At 39.5% G+C, this 21,645-nt stretch overlaps 1 protein-coding gene across 4 annotated transcripts in view; it reads right to left on the bottom strand.

The window, feature by feature from the left end:
* HS3ST5 (heparan sulfate-glucosamine 3-sulfotransferase 5) overlaps window positions 1-21,645 on the bottom strand; it is a 195,240-nt gene that overhangs the window by 17,029 nt on the left and 156,566 nt on the right. The window contains exon 1 of one of the 4 annotated variants that reach the window (XM_040058893.2): window positions 14,890-15,013. The exons of the other annotated variants lie outside the window; for them this stretch is intronic. The gene's annotated coding sequence lies outside the window, so the exon portion shown is untranslated. Of the gene's footprint in view, window positions 1-14,889; window positions 15,014-21,645 lie in introns of those variants that run through there. 4 annotated transcript variants of the gene reach the window in all.

Genomic DNA, 21,645 nt, shown 5'->3' with positions numbered 1-21,645 from the left:
CTTTCGGCCACCATGTCTCTTCAGAATGCAACTTCACATGGCTGCGTCCATCAAAATCATTTCAAGGCAAATCTTATCTGAATGTAATTTTTAGATTTCTTTAACTTAGAAACATCTTTCCAATGTGGTTGTGGGAGGTTTCATTCTATGTAATTCATCCAGAAACACCCCACTGCCTTCTGATAGCATTCACTAGTTTGCTCTGAGTTTGCTCTGCTGCCATTGAATGAATCCCAAAGAAATCCAGTCTGAACATTAACCAAAAGCCACAACAGAATAATTTTAATACAAATCACCTGGAAATGACTTTTTGTGTTATAATCTCACATTGCAATAGCTGTCATAAAAATATAAATATAAAGTAGACATAAGGATGTGAGTAGAAGACTTTTTTTCTGTTCTTAATGTACTAAGTTTAATGGCAGATATATGTGCAATTTGGGATGAGAACAGATGCCCTTTATGAATAGATTAAGTGGAGGAATCAGCTGGTTTATGTTCTCCTCTCAACTCTCACCAGAATTTTTCCACTCTGCTCCTTTGTTAACTATAAACTGTAAGCACCGAAAATCAAAAAAATGAGGGAAAGTTTATGAATTATACACAGTGACAGAGTTTATTAGCACTCCATGCTCATTCTTTTGGGAGACACTAGAGGAAAAGCTCTGAGCAATTTCCAAATTTTCAAATGTGTTCTCTGTGTCTTTATCTCATTCAGTTTTTGATATGGTGCATAAATTATTTATTGGGACTACAATTATTTTGTTAGCTCGTGTTGTCCTCTGGCACCATATCTGCAGAATGATATTCATTTCGCATTTGCAATGACTAAACTTAAAAGAAATCAGTTCATTCTTCCTCTATTCAGCTCCCATTCTGCAAAATGATGTGAGAAGGACTGAGATGTGAACAAAATTTCATTTTGACCTTGAATCCTAATTATTGTTTTCATCCTGCCATTTCACAAGAGGATGTAAATAAAGTTAATTTAAGAAATATTTCTATTTTCTTCTCAGTCTCTCTGTCTCTCTCTTAAAGAAGAAGGAATAGGAAATAAATTCTTCAACATCATAAATTCACCATTAGAGCTTAGTGAATTATGTGCTTTGCTGGGTAAATTCAGAGAAGGATTTTTTTAATGTATTTCAAGTTATCTTCAAGTTAATTTTTGAGGCTTTTGAGTCTCATAACTTCTCAGTTGCAATAACATCTGCATGGAACACCTTCTCAATTACTTCCCCTTATCATGTGTAAAACAAAGACTAGTCCTTTTCCACACCCAAATGTACAATATGTTCTTAAGCAAATGTTTGTTTTGATTGACTTCCTCCTTTGTTATTCCCATAACACACATTATTTCCTGTTCTATTTCCTGCATTATTTCCTATCTCTCACCCTGCTCTGCTGATATAATTACCAGGTAGCAGGCTACCAGGAAGATTTCCATTTAACAATTTATATAGGTAGCTTTACACGCAAAAGAACGTGATAATGCACTGGAGCCTGATCATAGCTTAGCCTGGTGGAAAACTTTATCCTCACTGTTTAGTACAAGAGCAGACTCAATTACAGCAGTCCAAAATAATTTTACTTCTGCTGGGAAGCAACACTTCAGTTCACTTTCCTGCCCCTCCTTTGCACTTCTTGACTGAAGCCCTCTTGAAAAAAGCAGGATGTTCTAGTGGGAATGGGCTCATGGTCATTTCTGCCCAGCTGTGGTTCACCTTATGCAAAGAAGACCTGGTGACATCTGGTCAACAGTCGCAGCCTGTGAGGTGGTAACTATACTGAACAGCTGCCTGGGAGACACTGACAGAGCTGCCTGTGCTTCAGGGCAGGGCCACATCCCTACCAGAGGCCCCTGTCAGGATGGAGGATGGATGACAGTGCCACAACTCCTTCCCCTGTGCTGACAGCCACTCAGGCAAACAATTTGCCTCCTGGCATCTCTGCAACAGGCACCATTTTCTGTAAATACAAGATCACAGCCTAAAATAAGGAAACAATATTACAGTATTGACTAACTCTATTTTGCTAATGTCAGCTATGGATTAATTCACTGATGTCTTTCAAATATGTGTCCTATTTGCAGGTTCACTTTAATCCTTCAGTCATTGAAGATGCTTCTCTCATGACTCTATGAACATTCCTGCTGCTAACTAACCACCTTATTTGCTTCTAACTATATTTGTGGGGTGTGTGTGCAGTAATATACTAATGTCTTGTGTTACTTTCTTGAGCGATTCTCATTCTTGAGAATGGCAGACACTTTTCTGTGCTTGATTAAATTTAATGTATTTAGTCATTCTGTGGTACAGATCACAGAATGTGGTAAGAATCAAGGAGGTGTGAGAATGTGTCAGTGTCCATGTTGTTATTATCAACAGAACCAGACTTCTTGAGAGTGCACAATGAGATAAAGCACCTCTTACCTCCAAGTTAATGGTCCTAATTCTGTCTATTTAATAGTCACCGAAAAGACTGTTTGCAGATGTCTTTATGTTGTATTAGGTGAGGTAAAGAAGTCACTAAATTCTGGTTTTTAAAACACAAATGTAGTAGATAAAAAATGTACCATGAAGTTGAAGTTTAATATATGCAGAGAACCTTGCCTGCAGAAAACTGGCCAAAGCAGTAGCAGCAGCAGCAGCAGATTTATCAAGCTACTCCATATCAGAGGAACCATTCCATGGTCCTGCTGTGACTCCTGGAACAAGGCGTGTAGGCAAGTACAGGTGTCCTGCTGGTTCCCTGCTATGGGGTGACTTCTCCCTGCTGCTCTCTGCTTCTCCCCAGTCTCCTGTTTACAGGAAGCCTATCCTGTAGAGAAGATGTGAGACTCTTGCCCAACCCACAAGCCATACATCTGGTAAGACCCAGTGAGAGGGTGTTTCCCTGCACCTGCCCACCTTGAGATCTCAAGGGGCTCCCTGTGCTATTTATATCTTCAAGTCATGGATTTCTGCATGGACCCTTAGGCTAGTACTACATAAAAGCTGGCACTAAGTGTCATTCTGCCTAACTTACCCCAAAAGTCGCCATTCCACAGCAGTTTACACAGTGCCCAGCTTCAGGGCTTTATTCACACCGCTATGTGAAAAACAGGGCTGACTAAAAAGATATCAGCACTTCATGTACATTCACACTCCTTATCCTAAATACTCACAGCTCTAGCAAGGTCTGTTGGAGAAACCAGATGTACGAATGTGTTTACACCCTCTGATGCACAAGACAAAATGAAAAAGGAAAAAAAAAAATCTCTTTTATCTCCTACAAAAGCTAACAGTTTTCTCCACTTCTGAAAATAACAAATACTTGCTTTGAAATTAAGTCTATAAGCTGAATATTAATGAAATACTAAAAAAATTACTAGCATTTAGTCTGCAGTGTAAATATAGAAGAAAGAAAAAATAAGCCATCCCTCCAGTTGTCTCTGGACAGTGAGAGATGGTTCTGCACAGGGCTGAGCATCCTGCTCCTTCCAAAGTCACTGAAGGGGCAGCCCTGGCACAGGGAGCCTCTGCAAGTGTTATATCTGTTATTGCACCCTCTGTAAAGATATAAATGTTACACAACAAGAACAGCTGCTGGGCTTATCCCTTGGACAAACAGAAGATAATGCACTTGAGTTTGCTTTTGGCCAAAGAAAGTCTGGCTTAATGCTTTACACAGAAAAGTGATTCACATGTTCGATACCAGTTTAACACCTAGAATTCTAGAGCAGGTTCTAGCACTGTCTTGCTGCATTCCTACATATTTCCCTGCAGTACCCCAGCATCCAAGCCTTGAAAGCTGCAGTGCTGTGAGAATGCTACAGGCTCTGCTTCTTGTAAATGTCTCTCAGGTTGCAACTTTGAAAAGACAGACTCACTCCACTGACAAATTCTTTCTTTGTTCAGGATAACCATTTTCTTCCACCAAAGCCTTCCCTTGCCAGCTAATAGGAGTAATGGAGCTGAGACCTCTGCTGTGACTCAGAGTGCTTTGAGCTGTACCAACCATCTGCCTTACAGGAAGGCAGATCTGTTTCAAATTCCCATAGAAGAACAATACTATTATTACTGCTAATTAATAGTAGGCAAGGACACAAACACATTCCAGATCAAATTAACTTCCAATCAAAAAATTCAGCTGTGATTTCTAATTGATTGCATTTTAAAATCAATTAGTTGGGTTGTATATGTCCTTTTCACAAGATTCAACAGCTTACTGGTGCTCATCTTTTTAAGGAGACTGAGATTCAAGCAGAACTGAGAAGGTTTCTTTCTTTTAAAGTGGAATTGACTTTTTAAATGGAAGATCTATTTTAATTAAAATTTTACAGTGAGATTTGTCAAGCTCATGTTCCTCTGGAAGTTTATTATGAAGCTATGTGGAAAGAAAGATGCTCTATGTATTTATTCTCTCCCAGAAGGCCAGATGAAGTTAAAATGAACCTCTGTGCCTGCTAGCACTTACAGACCCCGTGGGCCTCCTAAATTCCTGCTCAGCCAAGGCTGCTTCACACCAAGAAAAGAAAATATCATCACCTCTCTTCATGATAGCAGATTAAGTTTTCCCTGGTTCCCTCTCTTTGAGAGTCAGACTCCAATCAGGCTCATTTACGGGTGCTAAAGAGCCGAGAGGGTTGGTGAAGTTTTAAACCAGTAACATCAGCACTCCAGCCAAATGGAGCATGATACAGTTGAGTTTGTACACCCCCATCCGTTCTCTGTGTCATATTAATAGTTTAATTTAGTCCTGGCTTTCCTCTCACACAGCTTTCAGGGAATTGTTCTTGCACAGCAGTTACCTTCAATCGGCCATGAACAATCAGGAGGAGGGGCATTTTATGAATTGATTCCGACTGTGACATTTAAACTCTTGGGAAGTTACAATAGTGGAATTAATGATATTGGAGTTAAATCTTTGATGCTACAAAAGCCCAAGGCTCCAAATTCCTGGACTCTGGGAATGACTGTATTTCAGTAAGAGGTTAGTAAGGAAAGAATATAATGTGGAGTAAGCACTCCGTATTATGAAGGATGTATGAAGAAATCCCAAATGACAACAGTCATGGATCAGAGGAAGTCAATACCAAATAACATACAACAGCAATGCAGGTAAACATGTCACTGAGTGGGCCCTTGGAAAAAGAGGTCAATATTGAGCCAATCATTCATCAATATGCAATAACATTCATCAATATGCAAAAATGATGGGGTTCAGTATCAGAACACAAAGATTTTGGCTAAAGATACATTATATTAGTAAAGAAGCCCCAAAGAAACAAGTCTACATTTCATTGAGACCAAAAAATCAAATTTATGTCTTGGGCAGAACCAATATCAAACCCTTTGGGACCTAGCTAATGGAAAGAGTGTCTTATGCTCGTTGTTGTATGTACAACAATGGAGAGGTCACATTACCTGGGGCTCTAGACAGATGTCCCTGTCTACAATGTACATTATATTTTCCTATCATTATTCTTCATGGTGCCAAAGCACTGTTAAAGTTGTTGGAGCATCAATGTATATCTCCTTCTTGCTATTTCCTTCTAAATAGGATGAAGGGCAGAAACTAGCTTTGGTGTCTTATGTTCCAGTGTTCCTAACCAGGTGATCTCTCTCTGCTGAGAGTTGGAGGCCATGTTCCTGAGGGACACTACAGTGCAGACACTCTGAGATCCACCTTCAGTGCAGAGACCCACCCTCCAGAATGTGATCTTCCTCTCTGAAGAACATACCTGTCAGTCAAAAACTGCTCTTCTCAATGCTTGCTTTCAGCAGAAGTGGAAAACTCATTATATTCTTCTTGCACTCTCTCTGTTTTCTTTAACTAAGTAATATTTGCCACTGTAAAAGACCTATTGATTAATTTAATAGATCTTTTGCTCTTTCTACAGATTAACATCTTGCTTTTTATCTTACTCTTTTGGTGCAATCTTCAGTCTATTTAAGCACTCTGAAAGCTTTATATAATTTTTAAACTCTTCATTCTTTTGTCTCTTAGGTATCACCCTGGGCAGGAGTGAAATCACGCAAGCACTCAGCAACTACCAGCCACAAACAGGGCCCTTCCCCGCTAGAGCGGTGTCTGCTGCAAAGATGACTCAGAAAGCTGACACTGGGATTGCTGGGCTAAAAGTTGACTCCAAACCCCAGCAGGGATGAATAGGAATACATAAAGTTTTCTTCTTTTTATAGCTGAAAAATTTCAGACTGTTCAGCTCTCATCTCTACTTTGGCTAGAGCCTTGGGAAGTCAGTCTGGGTGTGAAGATGAAATAAAACCTGGGGACTTCAGCAGAGGCAAGAGAAAGACAACTAATATACCAGTATGATAATGTGGTGAGTACAATGTTGGGGTAGGAAAAGAAGGCTGCAGTGTTTAATGATACAAGTATCTCCTCAGTCAGTGCCCTAAATGTCAAAAGACTCAATAAAAAATTTCGTAGAGAGAGAAATTTTGCTTCAGAGCCACATTCTGGAAAGTCACTTTCCTCCAGATATTGGTCTTAAACCATGTTCTCGCAGTGTGCGCTGTTCCCGTTGAACTGAATATTTAAGCATTCTCACAAATTTCCCATCTGCGTAGAGCAATTTGTTTGTTGATGTTTAGACATGATTGACATAATTCGACAATCTGGCTTATTAGCTTGCTTTGTAACTATGTAAAACGCTGACAATGATTATCCCAGTTGACTGAGGACATGCTTCCTGTGACACAGTAAACAAATGCAGCAAAGGAGGCTTTTTTCCAAATGACTGCTCCAACCCCCTAATGAGACTGCTAACTTACTTCATCAGGGTTGCGCTACACCGAGCGTCTTAATGAGTCCTCAAGTCACAAAGCTCCGTTTCCTGAGCCTGAGGTACAGCAGCTAGAATTGTATGCCTATGGACTTTTCTCCTGTCTTTAGCTGTGTGCTGCATTATAATGAACCTATTTATTATACTGCCTGCAAAAAGACATTTCTGTGGGGAAAAAAAAAAAAAGTATTTCGGAGACTTAGTTACAAAATCTACCAAACTCCTTAGAGGAGTGCTTCTTCCTATAAATCAGTGCCTCTTAATGGAAAGAACACGATGAAAGAATGAGTAATGGTGGGTAAAAAAATAAGGATAAATCAACCTGATCATTAACCTGCTTGCACAGTAAATTCTCTGTGCTCTGAAGGCCAGGATTTAAGACAGTTCCTCTAAATCAAAGGATTCTTACAAATCCTGTTCTGCAGCTCCCTTTTAAAAGTTATGTTTGGGTAGTCAATGACCATGTGTAGGGGATGTTTCTCAGGTGTTCATAAATATCAGCACTGATTTATTTGGAGAAAATAACACATGGTGTTCCCAGGGGGAAAAATCATTAGTTTTGGTGCATCTAATTACAATAAGTCTATCATCCTCACCATCTTCCCTAACTATCCAGGGAATTGGCAGAGTTTAACAATGAAGAGAGTGCTCCAGTGTCCAATTAAGGTTCTCTTTGAGGATTAATAAATCATGTCTCATCAGCCCCACTGACCCAGAGGTGTTAATCTTCACCTTATCACTCTAATCTTAAAGCAAAATTCTGCAGATCAAGAGCAGCAGAATGGTTGAGTTAATTGCTCCATTAGGCTGATGAAGTCTTTATACCCGTACCCGATAATACACTATTCCCTAAGTGTGTTTAGATGCTCTGTTACAGAAAAGAAAACAAACAGCAAAAACAACTGCCACGGCTATTTGGAATAGGTGACCTGTAGCCTGGACTCCATATTCAGCTCTTCTGCTATAACTGAGGTGCAGTCACATACTGCAACAAGGCACTGAGAAATGAGAAACAGCCCAGTGAGGTTTTAGCACATCTAGATGTAGTTGCAAAAGGAAAGAAATAATGTCGTCAATAATAGAGAGAAGACTTAACAGTTTCTGCCCTGTAAACAACATCCTTGATGAGAAGATAAAAAATACTGTTTTATTTAAGGGCAAGGATCCAGATATTTCACTGCAGTGAGTTTTTCTCACTGGCAAGTCTACAGTAATCATGGAGAGTGTGGCAAATTGAGTTAAAATGTGCTCCTAAGCACTACAATAAATTAGAAATCACATTTTAACTTGTTTCCAGCCTACATTTATTTGCTCTTGTTTCTAAGTAATCAGACAGGCTAAATTCTTTTGTCACGAACACTCACCAAAAGTACTGAGCTTACATTAAAAATCCATTTCATAAACCATTACTTTTCAAACAGTTCCTTCTCCTGATCTGAGTTAGGCAGGAAAGGAAATGTCAATTGATATCTTTCAGGGTCACATACTTCTGTGCCACTGAACAAAGAGGGAGAGAGACGGGATCAAAGCCAGAATAATTTCATGGGGTGGGGAGAGGAAAAAAGAAGGAGGGATGGATTTCTAAAGGCTTTAGAATGTGTGATCTATATTCTTATTCACACAATACTTGCTTCCATATATCTGTCTCCTCTTCTAAACAAAATACAGGACTTTTCTTTCCCTCTCACCACTCTGTCACACTCCTGAAGCAATGGGACTCAGACTCTTCCCTCTTCCTGGTACATGACTAAGGAGTTTGCATTAAATTCAAGAGGACAGAAGCATCTCCTTGAAAGTGTTGAAGAAGGTGAAAGTGCTGGGTTAGAAAGAGGAAAATGAGTAATGCTTTTTCCCCCTCTTTCTCTTTTCTCCAAAATATGAGTCACGTATTATGTTATTTTCTGAAACTCATGCTAAGACTCTTCTTTTACACTCTGAATTACCTCTGAATGTATCACCTGAAGAAACAGAGAAAACATGAAACAACGGGTTTGTTTATATTGTTTGTCACAGAGATTTCTCTGAGAAAATGGACAGCTACTACTTCATCCATACTATTATTTCCTCTTTGTTACATATTGGAGATATTTCAAAAATACTAATCCAAAAATGAAAAGAGTTAAGCTATTATCAGGTCTACCCTCTGTATCCTGTGCTGAGAAATGGAACATATCATTATACTGACTTCAAAGCATTTAATCTGTAAAAAAACCAAGTGACTTAAACATAAAAGTGTGCATCTTATAAAGCTCCTAGATGGGATGATTTAAATGATTAATTTAACCAATACAGTTTTGAGATAAACTGATTTGCCTCTTTTCTCCTACTTATCATCCTTTATCCTGTTAAACAATTTAGCATTTAACAAAATACTACCAGACACAGAGCATTCCCAAGGTCACTCTACTAACCCTCCTTCAAGACTCCCATTGAAATCCTCCTCTAGTATAAGACTATGAACAAAACAGAATTAATCCTCCCTTGCCATCCAGCCTAAAAGGATTCAAATTCACATATCTCACCTCCCTAGAGAATTGCAACCTCTTCATCTGTGTGCTGGCGTCTTTATGTATGCACATGCATATGTCAGTACCCAGAGAAAGAGAGATGGGCAGAGCACTTTGTGCTGCTCCTGAGAAAGCTCTTTTGTTTTACATTAAATAATTAAGGATTCCTTAGACCAGAGAGCAGGACAGAGCATGACCATAGGGCAGCAATTAAGGCACTCAGCTAGGAAAGAGGACTGTTTTCAGCTCTTTGCTTCAAAGACTACTTTCCATTTAAACCAGTGACTGCTGTGAGTTCTTCGCTCTCCCCTGCCTGGTAAAGAGTGTGAGCCTTCACCTTCCATGTGACTGGTTTGGTGAACCAGCAGGACTCCCAGGAAAAGAGGTCTTCCCTTGTTTGCTGCAGGTTGTGTCTGCATTGGGGCAGCTTCTGGTACTGAGTGTCTGTTAAGTCATCATGTGGTCAGGTCACTGTCTTGACAAATACCCCAAAAAGCCAAATAGCATCTCAGAAAGCTCAGGCAGAACTCAGCTACAATGGTTGCTTTTATGCTGTACTAGTGTTAGACTGGCTTCTCTTCCCATGGGTTGGAGGAGATGCCAGAGCTGTTACAGCGCTTGTCTTTGGGCAGGCTTAAGGAAGAGTGGTGGCACCTCAGGTGAGTCCTAGCACAAACCAATTATCCCCAGTTCCCAAAGCTGAATTCTCAAATAAGGCAACTCTTGACCCATTTTTCTAGTCATGCTGGTTCAGAGAGGTACCTTCAGAACACGTCTGTCTGTGGTTAATTTCTGCCAAAAAGTAGGTCACCCAGCTAGGTTATCAAGATTCAAGTCCTTGCTCCAGAACAAATAATTAATGGCAAGCCTCTATTTACACTGGGTGAATGAATGAATGAATGAATGAATGAATGAATGAATGAATGAATGAATGAATGAAAGAAATATCAAGGAAAACCATGAAATAACATTGTGTCTGGTTCATAAAATACAGAAAGAAGGCTTGGCACCAATCTGTAAGGCAGGGTTTACAGTCAAGGATGTCAAGAGAAAGAAGATGTTTGTTTGGCCAGAAGCAGATGCTTCTTTCCCATTAATTTCATTCCTTATTCATTCAGGTGGTTCCTGCACAATTAAGGTGGAGCACCACACCAGGGAGTTGGGAGTCCAGGAGATGATCAGCTAAATCCTCTGCATGACAGTATCTATCTTCCAAATGCTAGAGCACTTAAGAGAACGTAACTTACAACCCCTCTCCTGTTTAACTCCTCAGATGTACAGAAGTAGATGTTTCCAAAGTTGACTGAAGACTGTTCAGCTGTTGTGCCCAGAACAGAAAAGTGTGACATTCCACTGGAAATTGTGGTGTTGACAAAATAAAGTCATTTTTCACAGGGAGCACTATTGTGAGACAAGTAAAATGTTTGGAAAGTAGTTAATGCCAGATCTCTCCCATTCATACACTTTTAAAACAGATTGATAAAATGCATCCATTTTGTGAGTCTTCTGCCTTTCATATTTCTTGTTAGTTTCTTCTATTATGGAATTCCACAGAGTGACTATCTCTGCACATTATGTACAGAACACAGCAGAGCAGTGGAATAGTTTTATATCTTCTTCTGTCTCCCTCGGCCAGAATTTTAATAATAATAAATCTGAGTGGTTCTAACACAAAATTGAAAACAAGCTGCCTGACAAAGCATGCAGAATGCATGAACAACATCAGTATAACTTTACTTTCCCACTTTGTGACAAATTACATCTAGTTTATACAAAAAATGTTATTACCCTTGTACTTCTTCAAAAAACAGACAAAAATTTTACTACATTATAGTTCTCATTCTGTTTGTCAACAATATGTTAAAAAAAAAGAAAAAAGAAAAAAGCAATAAAAGGATCAAAAACCTGTCTGAGATGATGAAAAATAAAGTGTGAGCCATGTGTACATTTCTCACTGAACAACTTTCAGTTCATCAACCCAGGCATCCACTTATAACATTTATAACAGTTGCAGCCTTCAATAGAAGCCCAAATTCAATTTGCTGGAGTCTTAAAAATGAACTTCTATTTTAATCAACTGAACTTCATGAACTTGATAGGAGCAATTCCACACACTTAATATGTTTGGAGTTGCACTTTTGATTTGCCACCAGATAGTTTGGGGCACCTTTTTCTGCCAGTAGCTGGAAGACTGCCATTTTGCCTCTGTGACACTTAATCATGTTTCTTCTCCAAGTTAGAATTTAATTTCTCTCTTTATTTATTTTTAGTTTGAAATAGTTCTTTTGCCACCCCAAGAAGACTATAATTGAAGTGATGATTTCTTGTGGGTAGATATAGAGACAGAAGAAAAGTTTATCTTTCACAGATAGAGGCAAGCAGAGATGGATGAATGAAGAGAAGAGAGACACTGCCACAAATTCTGCCCAGGATCTAGAGCTAGGAGCGTTGTAAGTATCCAAATCCCTTAAAATTGCCAATAAAGTGAAAAACATCTCACAAGTCTGACTCCACACTAAATATGATTCTCCCTTGTGGATAGCTGTTCATTCTCAGAAGATCAGAGCTGCAATGGGCTGTCTGCCACATCCTCTTGTCACCTCTAATTGAGGTGTAAGCAATTAGTTGCCAGATTCTGTGGCACAGATTGAAAAAAAAAGATTATCTTGGCTACAGAGAAGGAGCTTTTGTTAAAGACGTGGATGAATATTACTTGCTAAGAGTTAACAAGGTAGAAATTTTACTTAAATGAGTCTGCTTGTGGTTTCTAATCTAATAGAAAAAGCTATAGCATTGATTTTGAGCACAGCAGTTATTACAGTTTGTATCTGATTCTTCAGGGGAGAAAACAGGCAACTGCTGGCTGCATTTTCTTAAACTGCTTTGTATATCCCTCACTAAGCATGGTGTGAAGTCAACAAATAATATATTTGGATTACCCTTTAGGGATCACCCATTTCTCTTCTGCTAGCCTTCAGTTGAAAGAGAGACTCTTGTCGGTCTTCTTTCTGCAAACACCCTCTTTCTAAAGGGAAACTTTTGCCAGGTTTCCTCCAGCTGAGTGCACACCCCTCTAGGGACAACAGGATTCTCTTTCTACCCCTTCCTCGTCCTTGGTTCTCGCTGAGTATAATTTATATTGCTACACAAATCTATTGCAAGCAAAGATTTAAAAACAAAAAATTGGTCTACTATGCAAGTATTAGACTGCAAGCTCAGCCTGGAAAATTTATCTTCTCTAAGATTTGATTTCTTCCCTGTCATTTCTTTTTCTTCACCTAACAATTTTCTCAAAAAAACAAATTTTGTCAACATAGCTGCTCTCAGCATGCTGTCCCTATTACCTCAGTAAAAGAAGTAAATTTGATATCTGGACATATGTAGTCTTGTGGAAAAGGATCTTACTTCACTTACTGACAAGTGTAGTGGTATAGCTAACAACATTTCCCAAGTGGGGGGGCCTTGCTTTAAAAAAAAAGAGAAGAAGAGAAGAAGAAGAAAAAAAAAATCAATATTGACTCTTGACACATTTTCATTTACATCACTGCATGGCTTTCAGACTGGGCACAAATCAATAAGCAGCTTTTAACACTGCTCAACTAGTTTGTTCTGTGTAAAAGAAGAGAGATTTGCCTCAAGTGGCTTGTTTTCCCCCTTTGGGCTCCAGGCAGACTCTCCACCATTAACAGTGTGTGATTCTCTGAAATGAAGTTGAGTTTATATGACTGCTCTTTCTGTGACTGATCAGAGGAGCTTGAACTGTAATATTAATCACACAACATTTTCTTCGTCACTACTTACAGTCAATTGACTTTGTACTTAGTGAAAGTGTCTCAAGCAGCCAACTCAATGTACCAGAGGGCAAGAAGTCAATAGGAGGAAGAAAGATTTAGTTTCAAAACACACAGGGCACAGCCTGTGGAGCCACTGACACACACGTATCGGGCACTTTATCACACTGCAGGTGCAATGCTGTCGCTTGCTTTCATTTGTATGATGAAGGCACCCTCATCGCCCTTTGTTCAGTATGCCCCCTCAGCTAACTACAGCTTTTCCTTCAGTCTCAGGGTTACATGAAGGCGTAGGGACCAAGTAGTTTCTCCAAATTGCACTGGGTTCAGCAATTACTTAGTTTCAATTTAACTCTCTTTATATTTCACCAGAGAACTGACCGATGAAGTAGGCACCTTCTGCCTCAGATAAACTGATGGCTGTTACTCAGATGCCAGGCATATGTCATGCTAATGATACTATCCATATGCTTAACAAATACTAATTTGCCTGAGGCACCAATAATGCCATTTGAATTGGCACTCGCTTACAGTGGGCCTTCTAAAACCACATCATCGCATATTGATTTTTGAATATAGAAGAGAGGGGGCCCAGGAGGTATAACATAATCAGTTTTGTTTCCTAGAGTCTCAGCATACTACCTCAGAGAATTTTTAGTTCATGAAGCCTCCACAGAAGTTTTCACACCGAAGAAGTGCACACAACATTGAAAACAAGAGCCTCGAGGATTCCTTTATTGGATGTGATTCCTTAGAAATGTTCTTTGCTAGAAGCAGACTCTGTGTGAAGTCCAACATGCCATAAAATGGGCAATCATGTCTTTTTTATGGCACATTTTAGACACGCATGATCAGAGTCTTCCCACTTGTGTAAAGAATCTCGTTGACTGCCTTCACTGCTTCCATGGGGATTCTCCCTAAATAAAATGGATTCCTCAGTAGTGTGGAACTGATGTAACACCGAGCAAAATGTTATCTCCTCTCCTCTGGGCTTTTCGGAATTATATCTCTAATTTTCTATACACATAGATACACATAATATTAAAATAATGTATAGTAAAGTAGTACATGCTCGTACTATATGTGTTTGATATCACTTTGTTAAGTAAAGACATTGGTTTCTTTTTTACGACTGAAGTAAAGTTTATCCAAGACTGTTTTAGGTGGATAAAATTAGTATAATTTGGCTGAAACACACTGAGAATATTTTAGACAGATTTTTGCTGATTATTAATTTTTCAAAATTTCCATAGACAGGCCCACACCTGTATGAAACAGCTGTTGTCTTAGACATGTAAATCAATTTTGATTTAAACATCCAAGTTTTCTTGACATTTGTCTCTTACTAGTTTAGAGTTACAGGACAATATGCATTTCCCAGTGGAAAAGAGTACAGTCATAGTCAGAATGAAGAAGGACTTTCAAGGACACTCACAGAGATCTGTCAGACAAGACAAGACTTTAAAACTGTATTCTTGTTCTGTTGGGCGGGGATTAAAATTAAATCGGTAAACAAAAAAGTAAAATTAACTCTATTCAAGTCCATTCTAACATTAATCTAGAAGTCAATTCTGTATACTACCAATTTTGCACAACTCTTTAGCCCTCAGCTCCTGATGCAAATACAGCAACCACTTGTTCTCAATTTTATCCCCTGACATTTGTGAAATAGTAGGCAAAACTAAATTAATTCCTCAGTTAGAAAGCATAAAATTGTATTTCTTGTGGAACGGATCCATTTCATTACGGTTCGTACTTCATGTACCAGTACCAGATACATAAGGCTTGTATCACTACTCACCAAAAAGCCCAATAAATGCCAAGTCCACAAGCATGCTCCAGCTGATCTCTACTCCACCAGTGGGAACTGAGGTAAATTGCCCTGTGTGGTGCGATGGGCTGTTGCCCAGAATCCATGAATGTAGGCGGTGCACAGCCACAGCAGCCAGCTCCGTGGAGCAGCAGGAGGGTGAAGGATGAGGGCAGGACTGCTGGGAAGTCAGCTCTCTCCCTATCAGATGACAAACAGTGGGCACACTAGAAAAGCTGCAGTCAGGCTGCCCAGCTGCCCTTACATTTCTTCTGAAATTCACCAGCTACATAGCTGAAAAATGTGAGCAGTACCTTCATCCCCAAACTTGCAGCAGATATAAAATTTCACACCTACTGTAAAAATATTTGGAGCTCCTGTTTTCTTTTGTAGATCTCTGATACTACGTACTTTCAAAATTTATTCTGAATACCTACTACACCAAGTAAAAATGGGCACTATATAGCAGTTGATATAATCATAAGAAAATCTGGGGTCTAAGATGAAAGATTACTAGAATAACCTTAAATCTGATTTTCCTGTCAATTAAATAGGCTCATCCTGATTACTGAGACTACCACTGAAGATCTTTCACCAGAAGAAAGGACCTCACCATTATCATTTTCCAGCTGTATAAAGGCACAGGTGGAAGGGAGATAGAGTTGAAGCACCTTGTCTGAGTTCATCCATCAGACCAATGACCAAGAGATCACAGAGCCAGTCATGCCTCATTTCCCACCAGATCTGTGAGAAAATCCTGAACTCTGGAGCTGAAGGATCACTGGGGAGAGCTGAGGGAAGTGATGGATCTATGGACCTTGGTGTAGAGGATAGAGAGAAACTAGACTTGCCTTCGTGAATCTTGCAGTTCTGTTGGATTAAGAAGAGCATGGCAGACGGTGTTTCAGCTCTGACTGTTCCAGTTTAGCTGTATAGTCTGGCAGAGGTAATGCTAGGCAGAGTTTCAGTGGCCTTGGGGTGAAAATAAATTGTTGTAAACCTCCTGTACCAGAGCCTAGCAGTCCCTCCCGGAGACCACACCACTGAAGTGCAGCATACGTTTAAGTGGACAGTCAGAGTTCAAACATATGCAATCACGCTGGTATTTCACAAAGGACTCCATTTGGAATGAAAAAGAACATGAGTATAAGGCCATGGGAATTTTTCACCATCTGTGATAATAACTCAGAAAAAGCTTGGCATGCAATCTGCAAAAGATAATTCTCTTTTGGGGATGCAATTCCAGGATTTACTTCCAGGATTCAAATATTACATTTTTTAACCCCTTCTGATCACTCATGCAGGCAAATGATTTCTGTGCATGGCACAACTCCTTGAATGAGTGGCTAATTGGTGTAAAACATTGACAACAATGTATTTGGTCCAATACTTGCAAGAGACCAGACCCAATTCCATATTTAGGCTGATTTCCAATACAGTACTCCATTATAGGTTGTCCAGTTCTTTCATATCACATTTTCTGAAACCAGAGAATGAAATAAGGCTGATGTGACACAAAAGAAATTTCATCAATGTGTTTTCCGAGTATTTTTTTGCATCTGTTTACATGCACAAAAGTTTCAGAGCTGCTAAGTAACAAATCTCTGCAGGTGTACACGAATTAGGATTACCAAAATTACATTGTTAAAAATCCCAGAAATTGCCATTAGGAATGGAGATATTATTAGACGAAGCGAAACTGACAGCTTACCTAGGCAGTGGTTGTCTTTCTGTGGTCAGGATAGAGCTGTGCTCTGGGCAGGCTGGAAAGTTCAGCCCAAGTTTGGACCACTGTCCAAAGTGCCCAATAAAACCAGCCCCTGCTGCATCCTTCTCCCTGATGCCACTGTCCCTTCATAAGGTGTACCTGACCCAGTGCTAACTCTGCTGCCTCTTGGGCACACAGGGTCAGACCCCTTTTCTCAGGACTGTTCTTTCCCACTATACTGAGAGAATCTGAGCAAGTTATTCCTAACAGTTTCCACGGGAGACCAAAGTCTGCCAGCTCTTTCCTTCTCCCTACTTCTCCCTCTCCCTGGAACTGCATGGCAAAAAATGATTTGGAGACAACATGATGAAATATGATCAAAATGTTCGTTTGTTGATGAACTTGCTTAATGGGGAAAATAGATCCTCTCTGTCAGTGATTGGGTTGTGCTCAGGACATGGTACTTTTCTGATTTCATTATTTAAAATTTTAGTGTCAAATTTAATCCTATTCAGTTTGTGTCCTCAATCATTTCTTTTGACAGCAAGATCCATTGGCTAATCATTTATTCCTGAGTCGGTTGGGGCTTGCAACACACTGGTTATTAATCAGATCGGATTTTGTATTCATTAATGGCAAAATGCAACTGAAAAAGCATTCCCCTGCCTCAACCAGACTAATTCCAGCACAAACGTGGATGTGGATTGAAATGAAACCTCCACAGAGCTGAGAAAGTCTAGCCTCAGTGGGAACATCAGAGAACCCAGGACAAAATTCTGCTCACGACTCATTCTCCGATTTGGCTTTGAAGTTCAGAACCGCAACAACTCAGATCCTGAGACCTCAAAATGTAAGGGCAATCAAGATGCAGCTAGAAGAAGAGTATTTGGAGAACATCCTCTTTTCCATTCTTTACTGTCATCACAAATGTCATCCTTCAAATTTTGTGTTATATTGGTGCTAGAAACTTGAACATTTGTGTGAAGCCACGGGCACTTCAGGCAACACTGGACATTCGACAGTTTTGTTGGCCTGGGTGTCCAGTTCTCATCACTGGGGTCTGTGCCACTTGTTTCACCCCAGCCAGTCTGGCACACCACCAGTGTGCAAGTGCCTGCCTATTTATATTTATAATCCTGGCCCAGGCACACTGTGACAATCAGGGATGCATGAGTGTCACAGGAAGGGACATAAATAGGTAAGGACATGCAAAGGTACCAATGAATGTTGCACATCCTTTGTCTGCTGTGATATCTGAAGTCCTTTGATCTCAAGTAAAACTTAGAAAGCAAAATAAGGATAACAAACATCCCAGCATATATATCCAGCAATGTAAACGCTTATAAGGGAAACATATTGGGGCAATATTTAAACCTACTTTTATGCAGAGAGTTTTTAAAAGACACAATTAACTGAATTCTGTATAGGTTTGCAACAATTAAAAGTCTAATGCTGATGAACACGTCTCTGTAGTATAGTGACAAAATTGCAATAGCATCTCTTCAGAGTCCAGGAACTAATATCAATAGCTTTATTTCTTTTATGCTTCTCAGGAGTATGAGATTAGGAGAATAATTTTCCTAGCACAAAGAGTACTAAGAATTACTGAGCACAATATTGCATCTTTATGCTGCGAAAAACCATTTTAAATGGCCCTCTGGAGACACAATTTAAGGGAGATGGATTTTCCACTAAAAGGTGCACATGTTTGCTTGTTTTACATAAGCATTTCTCCCAGTAAATACCCATAGCAGTCACATGCACCTGTGTCCCTGGAGGCGCAATTCCTTTGTGCTGAAGGCTGATATTCCACCATGTGGTTACACTACAAGGGAGAATGCACATGGTACCAAGAGGTGTTAAAGCCATGAAGCGTCATTGTTATTGCAGTATCCAACTCTACATTGGGACTGGTAAATGGAGAAGTCCTTAGTGTGCTCTATAGCCTGCTCTTTGGCCTTAAAAGAAGTTTGCAACCCGAAGGCTAAATACTCTTTAAAACCGGATGACCACAGCTATTTTACTTAAAACCTCCTGAACAGTGCTGGAACATTGGTTTAGGAATTCTAGGTGACATGAACCCAAGTGCAAGTCAGGGAGAATGCTCTCTGTTAGTGAACAACCACAGTGTCTTAGCCTCTATCTCTAGGCACTGTCTTACCAGTGTGGGTGCAGTCCTTGGTGCTTGTGATCCTGAGAGAGGATTTTAAATGAGCTATACTGAGATCAGATTATCTAGGGGATGGGTCAGGTGGAAGTAAGAAAAAGAAAAGGCCTCTTCATCAAAATCTCCACTCACTTCTTGCCTGGAGAAGTTACACAATGATTACTAGGTACTACAACACTTTTATCACTTTTTGAAATTGATTTAGTCAAAGATTCATATTGTGTTGCCTGACACTAACTTTTACACAGATGGTTGCTTGGTGTATGGGCATCAGGTATTTATATTCATCATATAAGCATAAATATACATAAAACAGATCATTTTGAAAAAAAACAAGGCTATGATTTTGCAGTACTACTGCAAAACTGAAATAGAATTTCTGCTGTCTTTAGCAGGCCCAGGAACAAACTTGTTGAGGACTATCAAATATATTCCTATAGGAAATAGATTTGCAAAAGTCCAGGATAATTTTAATTCAATTGAATCATACTCTAGGAGGTAAAGATTAAAGTGACATACTGTGTTTTTTCCACACAGGCTTTCTCCTAACAATCACTTCTTGATGAAATGTCCAATTTAGTTTCAAAGATCTCCGATCAGGAGATTTGCCCAGCTGTTCCAGAGGAAGGTGCATTTATGGGAGAATTGCCTGTTGTTGTTCAGTTCTTGTTGCTGCCTCAATCCAGAGAGGGATAATTTTTAGAAGTAAGATGTATGTAAAGCATTTGTTTTACTAGGTATACCCTAGTTCTTGTGCAATTTCTGTTGTATCTCCCATTGTCACTGTTCATGCAGCTACTGATCATTTCAGGATTTTTTTTTTTTTTTTTGTCATCAATATTATGATTAGCTGTTTACAGAGTTATGTGATCATGCCTTGTTTTAGAAACTATAGAATCAAGGAATCACAGAGTTATTGAACAATTTATGTTAGAAGAGACTTAAGATCGCAGAGTCCAGCTATCAGTGCAGCACTGCCAAGTGCATCACTAAGCCATGTCCCTAAGTGCCATGTCTACATATTTTTTAGATACTGACCCTGTCAGCTCTCTGGGAAGCCTGTTCCAATGCTTGACAGTCTTTTCCACAAAGAATTTACCGTAATATCCAATCTAGAGTTCCTCTGGCACAACTTAAGGTAATTTTCTCTTGGCCTAACAAGATACTATCCCTGTCTGTAGAATGATGTTAAGTGAGGGATCATTCCCTCCACACTGACAGTAAACCTTGCAAGCTGATCTTGTCATGTTGAAGTTACTAGACTACCAGAGATACCTAGAGGGGACTGGGGGGTGGGGGACTGTCAGGACAAGCTGCTACAGAGGCTACTGAGTGAAGGCTGGCTGCATGGGTGCCCAGAAGTGCTCCAGATGCAGGGCCAGAGCACTGCCAGCACTGCTACAGCAGGAATCCCCCTTTCTCTCCACCAGAGCGTGGGTACTCGAGACAGCAAAAGCAGCTCCACCAGCAGCACCCTGTGCTCTGTACTTTCCTACTTTGCTTTTCCCTTATTCCACAAGTGTGTTCCTTTCTTTTACCCGTCACAAGGACAACTCCTCCAAGCAGACTTACTATGCTATTTTTCTACAACAGTACCTGAAACTTCTGTTTTCCCACCCAGCCCCTGAAACTAGGGTCAGAATCTGGAAATATGCTCTGAAGAAACCGGGTGTCCAGTTTCTATTGTCCTTTCTTTAAGGTGCTGTCACTCTCCATAAGAGCAAGTGATCCCCCATCCTGCCATTGCTAAGAACTCAGTGAGTCCCACGCTTGCCTTGCAGCCCACCTTAAAGGAGACTGAAATACACAGGCAGAATACAGCCCATAGCTTCAAAACTTTGGAAGACAGCCATCTTCTAGGAAAAATGTTTTGATAAATTAGTGTGTGGTGGGAGCATGATATTAGGATTTGTAATGCATTAGATTCCAAGATTTGCCTCTGAAAAGTAGGGTGGTCACAGAGGATGTCGTTATGTGTACATACATACATAAGTATATGAAGGAAGGTCTGTATGTATTTTAAAAATATTTGCTTGAAAAATTATATCTGCTGCTATTGAATTCTGGAGACACCTTATTCCTATCAAGATCTGTTGCAAAAGTATCATTCAATATGGATATATAATATTTTTAGGCAGTAGCAGTACTTAGGAACATAAGAAAAAGCTCTTATATTTGGGTTTATGTGAAAATTTCTGCTGAATTCCTGCTCAAATATTTCAACATGTGCTATTCTCCTCTTAATTGCTCATGTCATTTAAAATGACGAACCATTAAAATCTATCTATCTATCTATCTATCTATCTATCTATCTATCTAATTAGAAAATAAAGTCACAGAGTTAGCTTCTGCTAACACAATTAAAAGACAGGTATTTTTTATTCTCCTTTGGATAGAACATATTCTCCATTTGGATAGAACAGTGTATTTAGATAAAACATAGATAGGAAAGAAGGTCCTTCTCTCAAAAATTTAGCATAAAAAATATTCTTCAAGTTTCAGCTCCATTTGAATTATACCCGCTGGCCATACAAGCATAAAATTTTTGTCTCAGTAAGAGCTAATTTTTCTCTCTCTATCCCACCTTTATCTTTTTACAGTGCATATTCAGTGACTAATTTCTTTTATAAATCCTAATTTCCTAGATCCATGTAACTAAAGAGGAGAAACAGAATGAAAAACCCCACCCTCCTCAATCTATCAGCAGCCAATTGACCAGCTTTAATGGCCATGGAGAACAGCTTTCAAACAGTATTGATGTGTTGTCCAAAAGATAAGCTCAAATCTGATAGAAAGTAAATTTTTTTTCAATATTTTTTAGCAAATCATGTTTTTTGTGACCTAACTAGGTATTCTGGCTGACCATGCTGAG

This window comes from Hirundo rustica, chromosome 3, assembly GCF_015227805.2.
Source record: "Hirundo rustica isolate bHirRus1 chromosome 3, bHirRus1.pri.v3, whole genome shotgun sequence".
Lineage (NCBI taxonomy): Eukaryota > Metazoa > Chordata > Aves > Passeriformes > Hirundinidae > Hirundo > Hirundo rustica.
The sequence above is the reverse complement of the archived record's forward strand: the minus strand, read 5'-3'. Positions and strand labels throughout refer to the sequence as shown.